Here is a 13240-nt window from a genome sequence, read left to right on the forward strand (position 1 = left end):
GGGAGGGAAGAGCAGAAAGATGATGCCCCAAACAACAAAAAACAGGGAAAAAAGGAAATCAAAATTAGAGCACCACTGCAATTACTAAAGCTTAAATGCTCCAAAAACAAATAAAACCTTCATAGAAGGTGGAGCAGGCCTAGTTGGGGAGATGGTACTCGCCCAGGGCAAAAAGAATTCAGGCTTAAATAAAAGCACACTACAACCCACCATGGTGGTAAAGTGTACTGGTTATGTCTCCCGTACAGAAAACAACCCATATGTACCTAAATATATAAATATTCTTAACCAAGAACAATATAGTACAACCTTTCCATCTCCTATGTAAAGGGACAGAGAGAGCAAGCCGCCCTTGGTAAAAAAAAGGTGAAACAGGATTGCCCCTAAATCTTAAGAACAGAGCAGGTAAATATCAAGGTATGTCCCATCAGGCAGACCATTATAGTCGAGCCGTGACAGGACATATGACAGCACTTGCCAAATAGTGTTACAATTATCCAGAGCCTGGAGAAGTAAAATGTGTAGAACATTACCCAATAAAGTAGGTTGATACTCCTAAATAAAGTAGCATAGGATAACAACACCCTTGCCAGGTCAAGGAATTAACCTTAAAACTGTGAATTCTTCCAGGGGCAATCCCTTATTGTCATGTCATAAGGCAAAAAATGGACAAATACTCAACAGGTATACAAAGTCTCACATTGTGTAGGAAATAGTAATACCCACAAGAAAATGCATAAGTACACTTATAGTTCAAAGTTCCTGTGAAATTGCATATTGTCAACACTACCTGAGAAAAGTGCACCTCACCACACAGGTAACCATATGGTAGAGGGCTTATATAGTAGAGCGCAGTTGGGGGCCATCAATCACAGTCAGTCCTCATTTGGGCCTGCTGGAGACCAAACATAAGGTATCAGATAGTATCACCAACCAGTCCGGTATCCCCACAGGACCCATCTGTAGGAACTCAAACAGTGCTGGAAGCTTAGAGTGTCAGTGAAAAGCAAAGGCGGTATTGTTCTTGGTTACCAACAAATTGAATGGAAACCCCTATTTATATGATGCTTGTGCTGTACGAATTGAATCCAACAGAGGTCTCACTAGACGGAGCATCCTCAAAGTATGACTGGATAGATCTGGCAAAATCTGAATGTGTGCCCCCATCGAAATCCAGAGGGCCATTCTTCCATGCTTGTCACATTACTTCCTCCTTCATATTGTAAAAATGTATATAATAATGTATATAAAATGTATATGGCACAATACATCCCTTGGAAAGGCAATGTTAGCATTGCGTAGGCCACTCACCCTATGCACTCTGCCGAGCTCTATATCAGAAGTTGGTGGACGATTCAAAAAAAGATTTATATTCGCAGTAACAGTCACACTCAAATCCGAGCCAGTGGTTGCCCTTGGAATACCCCGGACCCCTATATTATTTCTATGGTTCCTATTTTCATTATCTTCGGTGCGAAGTTGTGACTTCATAGCAGTAGCAAAAGTTTCTAGCACCGTTAGACGGGCCTCCATGTTGAAGGAACTGGAATCTAAAACTGCCACCCTGTTATCCACAGTAGAAAGCTGCAACTGCAAAACATCTATCTCATGTTTCAAAGCGTTCTCAATCTGGGCAGCCAAGGAATTCAAATTTTTCTTAGATGGAAGCTGACTCAGCATGACATCCAAGTGCATGTGGGAGCAGACCAGTTCCTGAACTTCCAAGAACAACAGAGAAGCAGCTGGTAGAAGCATAGGAGTGAGAGGACATGGATCAGGACTGCCAGGATGATCAGATAAAGCCTCCACTGTGCTGGGTAAGTAATCCTTACATTAGCCGCCTGCGTGCACTGGAACCCCCTTTGGCACCATCTTAGAATCAGGGCTGCCTCCAGAGTCTCTGAAGTAGGTGTAAAAAACTGCTGGAGATTCTGTTTTTTCTGCGATTTGGAGGATCTGGAGGTCTTCCACCCGTGCGACATAGACAAACGAATGCCAAAAGTGCTGCTGTAGGGTGACCAGACTGCAGAATAGCTGTTGACGGCACGGAGCTCCAAAGATTTGCTTGCTTAAGCCTCCATAGCGTGACCACAACCCTCGAAAATCGTCTTTTCTGGTGGCCACATGTCAGCACATGACAGGTTAATCCCTTTACACTTCCACTCTAAGAACCTAACTAGATAAATTCCAGGTGGTCCATACCCTAATGTTTCTTTTTTCGTCCTGTGCATACTTGGCACTGCTGCAGCCACCTACCTGGCTGGTGTAAATCTCTGGCTTTCCACAGTCCAGGGGAAGTCCCCCCTGTATGGTTGCTAAAGGTAACCCTGGGGGGGCTTTGCTGCTGGTCTCTCAGGGCATATATAGTGCTTGATAAATTTATGCAACATATCACTATTGTACTCTCCTCTGGACTCAAGTTATTGTATTGCATTGGTTACAGTTGTAAGTCATTAAAAATTAGGTGGAGATGTTCATATTTAGGTCAACGGCGCCATGTTGTGGCTATTTACCATTAGTAATCTATTGTAGTTCTGTGATGTAATTTCCTGCTATATGCAGAGATTTATGGGAAGAAGAAGATAGGAGCTGCCATTTTCCCTAGCCTCATGGAAGAGCAGCTGCCTAGTGTGTGCCCTCCTTTGAAGGCATTGCCGGTAAGAGATTATCCAATGTTTTTTTAAAACTGTTTACACATGTTGCAGCAGATAGTAGAAAATATGTGTTAGTTATACAGCATGTGCTCAGGTATTGCCAGGGGCTACAGTTATTGTTATATGCTACGAGATTGTATTCCTTATCCAATGTACATTGTATGATCATCTTAGGTAATGTTCTTACAGTGTGTTTGTTAATTTCTTTCTTTTGTTTACCTATTTCTACGTCCAGTTAATAAAGCTACAGATTTTCACACAAGTCTCAATTTATTGACTGGTAGAGTGGTATTATCTGCCTGTCTAGCTGCAAATAGACCCCAGGGGTACATGTTACAGGAACAAGACAATAAACAGCAACCTTCAAGCAAGAGGGCAAATCTGACTACACAGAAGTCTGCTACTGTCCACACAAATAGCTACATATGGTCACCAAAGTGACTTCTATACAGTCAAGTGCTTCTCCCTATCCTAAAGAAACCCTCACTGGACCCCTCCTTGCCCTCAAACTACCGTCCTATCTCCCTTCTCCCATATGTCTCCAAACTTCTTGAACGCCTTGTCTACAAAAGACTCACAGATTACCTGAGCACCAACTCTCTCCTTGACCCCCTCCAGTCTGGTTTTCAAGCTGCCCATTCCACCAAAACATCCCTTACTAAAGTGGCCAATGACCTCATCAGAGCTAAGTCTCAAGACAACTTTTCCCTGCTCCTTCTCTTTGATCTTTCCTCTGCTTTTGACACTGTTGATCACCCCCTTCCAATCCAAATCATGCGCTCCATTGGTATCTGTGACACTGCTCTCTCTTGGTTTACTTCCTATCTGTCTGACTGTTCCTTTCAAGTTTCTTTCAATGGTAACTCCTCTTCGCCCACTCTCCTCCCTGTTGGTGTTCCCCAAGGGTCAGTCCTTGGACTGGTTCTCTCTTCTCTGTACACCTCCTATCTCGGTAGTCTCATATCCTCCTTTGGCTTACAGTACCATCTGTATGCTGATGACACTCAAATTTATCTGTCCACTCCTGACCTGTCTCCCTCAGTCCTGGATCTGGTCTTATGATCACTTTTCACCTACGCAACATTTCCAAAATCTGCCCCTACCTGTCCCCTGGGACCACCAAACTCCTTGTACATGCTCTTATCATCTCTCGTCTGGACTACTGTAACCTCCTCCTCTCTGGTATTCCACTAACCCGACTCTCTCCTCTACAATCTATTATGAATGCTGCAGCCAGACTCATCCATCCTTCTAACTGCTCCTCTTCCGATGCATCTCCTTGTAGTTCTCTTCATTGGCTTCCATTTTACCTTGGAATCCAGTTCAAGCTCCTGTGCTTTGCATTCAAATCCCCCCACAGTTATTGTCCCACTTACATTTCTGACCTGGTAAAAAAGTACTCCCCCAGCCACTCTCTTTGCTCCTCCAATGACCTACTAATGACTTCCTCACTCATAACCTCATCACACGCACAGATATAAGACTTTTCTAGAGCTCCCCCAACTCTCTGGAATGGTCTTTCTCATCCTATTCGGCTTGCTCCTACTTTCTGCTCATTTAAAAGAGCACTCAAAACCTATTTTTTCAAACTTGCCTACCCATCTTCTTCTGTCTTTTGAAACCATCACTACTTCCCACCACTACATATCTCCCATCCTATTGTGTGTAAATTCCCCCACCTACTAGATTGTAAGCTCTTTGAGGCAGGGTCCTCTCCTCCTGTATCACTGTCTGTATTCGTCTGTCATTTGCAACCCCTATTTAATGTACAGCACTGCCTAATATGTTGATGCTATATAAATCCTGTTTATTAATATTAATAATAATAATAATAAAAAAAGTGCTGCAAGTGGATAGCTGCTCTAAGAAAGTGAGATACATTTGATTGTACACAGTGAGTGCTCTGCCCAGCACAGCCTTCTGCACACTAACACCATGTCACGAAGCCCGGTATCGAGCTGCAAAACAAGATCAAAAGTCGGTTCCTCCAAGTCCTCTTCTGTTAGAAATGCAGCTCCCATTGCCCGCGCAGAAGCAGCAAAAGGGCAAGCTGTCTTTGCAGAAGAAGAAATTCAACTGATATTGGAAAAGGCATGGCAGGAAGCGGAGAAAGTGCACACCGAAGCAAACCTGGTAGCAGAGAAAGCACGCAATGGAGCAAACCTGGCAGCGGAGAAAGCCCGCATAGAAGCAACCCTGGAGAAGCTTGCTACAGCATAGGAAGCAGCAGCTGCCATAGCTGAGGCAGAGTTCCTGGAACCAGAGGAAAACTCGCAAAGCGAAAAACATACCAGTGAGCTTGGCACAGAACTTGGCCAACAAGATTCTGTACAGTGTACTTCAGAGTACGTCCACCAACACTCCAGACTGAACAGCGATGATGATCTTCCTCCAGAAACCAAAGATGTCATCTGTGAGACAGAAAAGACATACCAAGCAAAAGAAGAAGTCAAGGGAGGCCAGGGAGCCATATGACAAAGCTCAAGCTAACCTCTTTGCACATCAAACAACTCAGCACCCAGTCCGGCATGCAGAATCACTTTTTACTTCAAGAAGGTATGACACGGGCTGGCCTAAATCAGAGACCCCGAACAGATATGACTGCACATCACACTCTCACCACGGCATCACACCTCCAACCAATCCTGGCTGTAACCAAGCCACATTAGACCTTGCCAGGTTCTTTACTCGGCGAGAGCTAGTTATTAAATGACTGGTGAAGTTCATTGGTCGCCCTGAAAACTACAGAGCATGGCGATCCTCCGTTTATAATATTACAAGAGCTTTGGGTCTGTTATGTAGTGAAGAGATAGTCCTTCTAGTTAAATGGCTTGGAAATGACTCTGCTGAACATGCTAAAAGAATTAGAGACATTACCATAAATTATCCAGAGACTGGCTTAAAAATGATCTGGGATGGACTTGATAAATGTTATGGTACAGCAAAAGCGATAGAGAATGAATTGTTCAAAAGAATTGATGACTTCCCTAGAAAAGCTAGCAAAGGTTATCAGAAACTCGGAGATCTAAGTGATTTATTAATGGATCTACAGGTTCCCAAAGCTGAGGGAGATTTACAGGGGCTTGCTTTCTTGGACACAGCCAGAGGTGTTGTTAACCCTATTGTACAGAAGCTTCCCTACAACCTGCAAGAGAAGTGGGTTACACATGGGTCCAAGTACAAACAAAACCACAATGTACCTTTTCCTCCCTTCAGTGTGTGCGTGGACATTGAAAAACAAGAAGCTAAAATTTGAAATGATCCTAGTTTTGATTTATCACTGTCTTGTGTCCCTCCCCCCGGTCTTAGAGCCCACAAAGTACCAGTGGCAGTGGACAAAACTATTGTTGCAGATTTTTTCAGGTATTCCAGCTCCTCTCAAGGATCCTGGTAAGCAGTGCCCCCTACCCAAGAAGCCACATCCTCCTCTGATATTCAGAGCCTTTAGAGAAAAGTCCATAGGAAACCTGCTACAAGTGCTGCTTATCAACATCCCACGTTGCCAAGGACTGTAAGGTCATTGTAAAATATACAGAATGCAACAGCACAGATCACAACACAGCTTTACACCCTGGGCCTCTCCCATGGACCTCCCAACAGGGTGATGGTGCAAGAGAGCATGGCGGGGAGGATAGGGACTCAGAGGCTGATACACCGTAGTTATCTCACAATGTACTGAAGTTTGCAAAGGAACTCATAGGAGGAAGATCCTGTTCAAAAATCTGCCTAGTCAGAGTCTACCCAAAAGACCACAGAGACAAAGCCATCAATCTTTATGCCATAGATGACCAAAGTAATGCGTCCCTAGCGAAATCTATCTTTTTTGACATTTTCAACATTAACAAACCCAGCACTCCTTATTCCCCAAAGACTTGTGCAGGCACTGTAGAGACAGCGGAAAGAAGAGCTATTGGCTACCAAATTGAGTCCCTAGATGGTAAGATGTGCCTTCCCTTACCAACTATAACTGAATTTAATCATATCCCGGATAACAGACATGAAATCCCTACACCAGATATAGCCATGCATCACCCTCATTTGAAGCGTATAGCCGTATAGCCCACCTCTTAACAGAACATGATCATTAGGCTCTGATCATCTTTCCTCTGGGAGAGACATCTTATGAGTCCATGAAGCCAGAAAACAGATTGATGGACCTCTCTATGCTCCTTATGCCCAAAGACATGACCTAGGAAAGGTGATAATAGGAGATGTCTGCTTGGGAAGTGTGCACAAACCAACTTTCATCTATAGCATGCTTACAAACACATTAGAGAATGGACGCCCATCTATCTTCCAACCATCTCAGAACAATTTCCTTATAAAGGAATTGCCACATAGTACTCACCTACCTTGTTCCTTCATAGGCCCTCTTAGTGACAGCTTTGTCTATGAGAGTGACAAAGACGACCTGGGGTGCTCATTTTTCCAAAGAATCAAGGAAAATAATCAGGTAGCAATGCCTCATGAAGACAGATTGTTCTTAGAGACCATGCAACAAGAAATCGCCAAGAATGAGACCAATAGCTGGGTCGCACCTCTTCCCTTTAGACCTCAAAGACAATGTTTGCCAAACAATAGACAGCAAGTCTACAGACGTCTTTATGCAATCAGCTTGATAGTAATCATTTCAACAGGTTCTCCACTTGGAAGTCAATTGTGCAAGCTATCACTTGCTCACATAGCCCGTAAAATCTTGAACTCCATCTTCCTACAATGCAAGACTCTCTCATGAGTGCCTTACATTGTTTATGTCCAAAGTCTCAGCCATCATCAATGCAAGACCTTTAATCCCAGTTTCTAATGTTCCAGAAGATCCAATATTGCTTACAACTGCCACTCTACTTACTTAAAAAACTGGAACCGTATTTTTCGGCGTATAACCCAGCTTTTCCAGTTAAAATATAGAGTTTGTTGCACTTGAAAAAAAAACAGTAACAAAGAAAATTTTTACTTTAAATAATAGAATTGTCTACCCTTCTATGTAAAGTAGTCACACAGCGCCACCTAGTGGCTGATTTGTAAATCACAATATTCTATAAATCTATATCGCTTGGCTCACAGCGTTCCCCCGAAGCTCTCTGATGGCTGACTCTTGCTAACCCGAGCTCGGATCTTCTCCCCGTTCAGGGTATTTGGTAAGTACCCGGCGTGTAAGACGACCCCCGACTTTGGCACAGATTTTTTCGGGATTAAAAAGTCGTCTTATACGCCGGAAAATACGGTATATTAAACACTCCATCAGGAGAGTTTGACACCTTTACAAACGCCTGTGGAGACAAATGCAAAGTCTTGCTAACACTTTCTGGGATAGGTGGAAGAAAAAATACATCCCTACGCTACAAACTAGGAGCAAATATCAAACAGTTAAAGCCAACCTGGAGCCTGGGGATGTTGTTCCTGTTAAAGACTCTCAGGCTCAAAGAATTGATTGGCTTTTAGGCCTCATTACTATAGGGTTCCCAAGTGAAGATGAACATGTCCGCAAGGTTGAGGTTGAAATTTCCAAACAAAAAGGGACCAATCTGTTTACCAGACCCACACGTGAACTGGTCCTACTGTTATTAAGGGAGGATTCTGGTAATGATGTCACTTGACGCCAGGCAGGGAGTGTACTTTCCTCTGAGCATACGTTATTGTATCGCATTGGTTACAGTTGTAAGTCATTAATAATTAGCTGGGAATGTTCATATTTAGGTCCATGGCGCCATCTAGTGATTCATTTCTCAATTCTCAATTTAATTGTCAAGTCTCAATTTATTGAGTAGTAGAGTGGTGTTATCTGCTGTTGAGTTGCAAATAGACCCCAGGGGTACATGTTGGGAGAACAGGACAACTATGCCATGTTTCAAAGGAGTAATGGACCTTCATCCTAAACAGATCATCTTAACATCTGGTGCAGCTTGTAAATATGCCATTGCACTGATTTCAGTTTCTTGAGCTCTTGAAGTTTGGTCAGAGTATTGATTAAGCAGACTCGCCAAGCTCAGTAAACCTGAGATATTGACTGCAAATAAAACACCTGAGAATGTTGGCTGGCTATTTAGTGGAAACATCCATTGACATAGTCAGATATGGGACCAGAATTAAGCTTTTGGCAGTTACCAGCACAGAACCCTTGAAGCCATGAGTGACAGCAGGGTTGGTGCAGAGTTTCCTATAAAAGACAGAACCTCTGCATTGATAAACCAGGTTATGCTGTTGCCAAAACTACCAGCGGGAAGTAAGGATTTTATTTCCTAGGACAGACATGTAATACAAGAAAGGGCTCACCTAGGAGGCCTGTTTTTGATAGAGAAAAGGATGCACTTGAAGACCCTGTTGTCACATTATTCCTGTATCTTTAGGAATGTTTTATGGGTGGTTCTTCCTAATAATTTCAAGAAAACTGATGTCAGTCATTGATATGAAACATGTAATTGAGTCAAATTGCAGATCCTTGGAAATAAAGCCTGCTTCAAGAGGTTCTGCCAATGGATTGGTTTCTTTCCATCAATTAGATATCTACTCTCCTGTTCCTTGAAATCAAGACATTCAGACATCCCTTTGCTTTGCATGCAACCCCGCCCCCCCCTCCCCATGAAGTTGCATACCCTTCAGGCTATCCATGTCTTTCAGAGTTTTCACAAAGGTAATTTTGGAAGATATGGTCTCTTCAGATCAAAAAGATTTTATCTATCATTACTCAGACAATAATCCCCCATTGGGCCATAAGAAATTTCTTCATATCTATTGAAAGACTTGAGTGGATGATGAATGAATCTCCTTCTTCCCACACACACCTAGTATATCTAGGGTGCCACACTTTCAAGTCATTCATGGTGACATAATACCCTAAAGCAGCGATCGCCAACTGATGGTCTGCGAGAAAATTTTGGGGGTCCATGGCTCTGGCTGGTGCACCCCCGAGTGGGGTCAGGAGAAGGACCATGTCCCCTGTGCAGTGTCTAGGCTCAGGGCGGAGGGCGGGCTGTGTCCCTGAACATAACCCGCCCACTCTACCATCGCAGGCTTTGATCAGCGATGGGAGAGTGGGCAGGGTTATGTCATAAAGATGTCACTCTGGGCGAGGTTTCACCCCCTTTCAGTGACACCCGGCTCGCCACGCATGCGCGGTCAGGAGCCAGTGATTTTAGTGGTCCGCAGAACCGAAAAGGTTGCCAACCACTGCCCTAAAGGCATAGGCACAAGGGTCTCAACAGTAACTATGACTTAGTGGGCCCAACTGGAGGTCTTATCCCTTCCAGAAGGGAAATAAAAATCTGCATTCTATTGTGATTGAACAGACAAGATCTTCTTAGTTCATTGTCTCATTTCAATTAATTAAAGCAGAAGTAAACCTAAAACTTGCCCAAAAAAATAAAATCACACTTCCCTTTGATCCTGCAGATCAGTCTGCCTGTCTGGAGGTTTCTTCCATTGGGTCCTGTGTAGTCCTGGTATCTGTCTTTGGCCCGGAACAGACGTAGCGCCAGGCGCCACCATCTTCTTTCTTCTTCACCCGATCTCGCACTGCGCAGGCGCGAGATCGGGTGACGTAGATTGGGAAAAAGCTTGCTGATCTCACTGCACATGCTTGTGATTGGGTTTTTTTTTCCTCTATTGATGTAAGAGCTCCATGACGGCGATGCTGAGGCATGCGCAGAAGAAGCATCCAAGAGCCTCTCGGGATGTGTGACGTAGGTATCCTGGGAGGCACTGCGTTCCCATTCATTCTTGATCGTCTAGGCGATTGAGAATCAGGGGGGGCAGTGCTGCACTTAAAATAACACTAACAAACATAATTTTTACTTTAAATTTGTCTATCCTTTTATGTAAAGTGAAAATTCTGAGTTTAGGTATGCTTTAAATAACAATTACAGTTGTTTAGGGCAGATAGGAGATTGACCCAGCCCAGTGAGAGCAACAGTCCCAAATATACTGAAACCTCCCAAGGTCTTCTAGTTTTTTTTTTTTTAACCTATTCTTTTTTTTAAAAAATTTAGCTGAATATTTTAAAATTCAGCTAAAAAAAGTCTATATCCTATGTTAAATAAAAGTGTGTTTGCCTTTTTAAGGACAGTAGACAACGGTCTTTACATCAGAAATCCCTTAACTGTAGGTCAGTGGTGCTTCTTCCCGCTAATGGACCTGTTGCATCTTTGACAAACCACAAACTTAGGAACTTCATCAAGGTTTTCTTTGGCAGCAAGTTATGGGGTCTGTTAAGCTGACAATGGGCTGTGCTTTTAAATCACAGATTCCTGAAGCGTTTCCCACAGCAGCTAACTTTTTTTATCCTCAACTGGCTCAGATAGCTGTGGTGCATGCTCTTCTTCATTTCAAAGTTCTTCTTGTTTTTACAAGATCCCCTGTTGCATCCAAACATAGCAGCACCAGGTGTCCTGGATCTTGAAAGGCAAAGGTTTTTGCATAACCTTTATGAAAGCGAGAAAAACTATTTCCAATACCTATATTCAAGTTTTGAAATTTCAAGCCTTTGTTTTCGCCGTGCTAGCATGGGTTCCATGGTTTAATGGCTATAGCACTATGGACTCTAAATCCAGAAATCAGAGCTCAGAACTTTGTGGGACCTTCGTTTTGGATTTACCATCACTTTATGACTCCTGGATCAAGCTGTGTGTTAATGCCTCAAAGCTCATTGAGATACAGCTCATTTGGTGTGTTATCCATAGGGTCATCATGGTTACCTATTACCATAGGCTTCACTAAGCACCATAGGAGCAGTGTTTCCTCAAATGCAACTTACTCTGGAACTTAAGTGTAGGTCTTCAACACACTGAAAGGTCAGGGTTCAGATGTCTCATTGTTTAAGGTTAGACACTCAATACCCTAATTCATTCTATCCCTTATGGCAATTGCTGAGAAATAATCATCCAGGAAGCTAGAGCCCTAGAAGGGGATCTATCTTGTGCTTGACTTTGCTCTTATCAGTCAAATTCAGATCAGGGTCAGGATCTCAATAGGCCTGCCATTGCTGAAGGCAGCCCTTTTTGTGGCTGTCATTGCGACCAGATGAGTTTTAGAGATTATCCTAGGTGCCTAAAAGCCTTCTACCACCTTTCTTTCCAGACAGGGCAGTTATGTTGCCCATACTTGGCCACAGCCCTGGTTACACCAACCTTTCATCTAATCTGGAAACTGTGCTCCCCACATTCTTCCAATAGATGGTAAATGGACCTTCAAACTTTAAATCAATAGCATTTTCCAAGAATGCCTTGGCACATATTGTGAATGTCATTCAGAACACCTCCTTTACCCCTTAGGAACTACTAAAGAATAAAAAAGACCTTGGTGCCTCCCAGATTGTCCAAACCATCTGTGTAGTTAATCAGACAATTGTTTAAAAATTATTTTAGGGCTCACAGCTCATTTATAGCATGTCCTCTTCCTGCGCAGAGGCTATTGAAGTGTCATTGGACAGCTACTGCAAGGCAGCAACCTAGTCTCCTGCTCACACATTGTGCCATTACTGCATTGCACTGGCAGTCTTAACTTCTGTTAGTTTTGGTCAAAAAAGGTCTGTCTAATATACTACAGCCTACAGGATTGGACGAAAACAAACAGCAAAACTGTGGGCCAACCCACAGGATAATTAATCCTAGCACCAACATGTCATTTTTTGCTAGTGTCCTAGGAGGGCATTCTTTAGACTTCTTGAGCACATATCATAGGCTCTATTAGATTAAGACTAGCTGTCCCAAAGGCTGCTTTAAAAGCCCAAGTTCTAGAAGACAATAGCACCCCTAAGGTCTATGATGACTTAAAACGGTCTATCATTGGATCTTAAAGGTGTACTTATATCCCCACACATTAATACTATCAAGGGCAGGTATCTACACTTTCTCTTATGTTTCAATAGAAAATAAAGCACAAGACATTTTTGTTTTGGCTTATTGCAGCCAGGATTGTTTTCATATATTTTGTTTCATTTCCAGCATAACCAAATTGCATAAACATTACAAAAATGTTCTCTGTTGTTCCCAGTATTGAATTTGAATGGCAAACTGTAGAACAATGCACCCATGTCATTTCAAATAGACAGAAGAAGTGGAAAATACACCATGCTTTTAACATTGGCAAGAGTCCTTGACTGTGCAGCTTATTTTGATAGGTTTGCTCCCCATAACTCCAATTGCTAGGATAGCTGCTTGCATTCATGTTGGCTGAGACCAAGTGAAAGAAATTCTTCTCTTTGATTGACAGTTGTTTTTGGTTGGGGGACACAAATGACAAAATTCTTTATTAGGTGGATAATTGTATGAGCCTCCATAATCTAATGAAGTGAAATCAAAATATTTAAAGTGGTAGGCTGGGGACAGTAAGACTGGGAAAGAAAGGGTGTGAGGACACTATGTACTCCATGAAGAAAATTAACTAAGCTTGACTTGCAATTTTTGATGCAAATAGTGGGAAGCTTCTATAGTAGGGTGTCAAACTCTGGCCCGCAGGCCAAATCTGGCCCAGCACGTCTTAATATGAATTGCAACTGGCCCGCCGCTTCTGCAATCTGTAGTAACGGCAGGCCAGCTGCAATTCATATTAAACTGCTGTTCTATAGATGCGAGTACAATGTCGCTACTACA

This window comes from Pyxicephalus adspersus, chromosome Z (genome assembly GCF_032062135.1).
Source record: "Pyxicephalus adspersus chromosome Z, UCB_Pads_2.0, whole genome shotgun sequence".
NCBI lineage: Eukaryota > Metazoa > Chordata > Amphibia > Anura > Pyxicephalidae > Pyxicephalus > Pyxicephalus adspersus.